Here is a 938-nt window from a genome sequence, read left to right on the forward strand (position 1 = left end):
TTAATAAGTCACAGCTGCAAAATACTAACACGAATTCTTTACAGACGAATGGAAAAACTGGTAGAAGCCGACCTCGGGGAAGATAAGTTTGGATTCCGTAGAAATATTGGAACACGGGAGGCAATACTGACCCTACGACTTATCTTAGAAGCTGGATTAAGAAAAGGCAAACCTACATTTCTAGGATTTGTAGAGTTAGAGAAAGATCTTGACAATGTTGACTGGAATACCCTCTTTCAAATTCTGAAGGTGGCATGGTTAAAATACAGGGAGCGAAAGGCTATTTACAATTTGTACAGAAACCAGATGGCAGTTATAAGAGTCGAGGGGCATGAAAGGGAAGCAGTGGTTGGGAAGGGAGTGAGACAGGGTTGTAGCCTCTCCCCGATGTTATTTCATCTGTATATTGAGCAAGCAGTGAAGGAAACAAAAGAAAAATTCGGAGTAGGTATTAAAATCCATGGAGAAGAAATAAAAACTTTGAGGTTCGCCGAAGACATTGTAATTCTGTAAGTGACAGCAAAGGACTTGGAAGAGCAGTTGAACGGAATGGACAGTGTCTTGAAAGGAGGATATAAGATGAACATCAATAAAAGCAAAACCAGGATTATGGAATGTAGTCGAATTAAGTCGGGTGATGCTGAGGGAATTAGATTAGGAAATAAGACACTTAAAGTAGTAAAGGAATTTTGCTATTTGGGGAGCAAAATAACTGATGATGGTCGAAGTAGAGAGGATACAAAATGTAGACTGGCAATGGCAAGGAAAGCGTTTCTGAAGAAGACAAATTTGTTAACATCGAGTATAGATTTAAGTGTCAGGAAGTCGTTTCCGAAAGTATTTGTATGGAGTGTAGCCATGTATGGAAGTGAAACATGGACGATAAATAGTTTGGACAAGAAGAGAACAGAAGCTTTCGATATGTGGTGCTACAGAAG

The sequence above is a fragment of the Schistocerca piceifrons genome, unplaced genomic scaffold (assembly GCF_021461385.2).
Source record: "Schistocerca piceifrons isolate TAMUIC-IGC-003096 unplaced genomic scaffold, iqSchPice1.1 HiC_scaffold_2356, whole genome shotgun sequence".
NCBI classification, from domain to species: Eukaryota; Metazoa; Arthropoda; class Insecta; order Orthoptera; family Acrididae; genus Schistocerca; species Schistocerca piceifrons.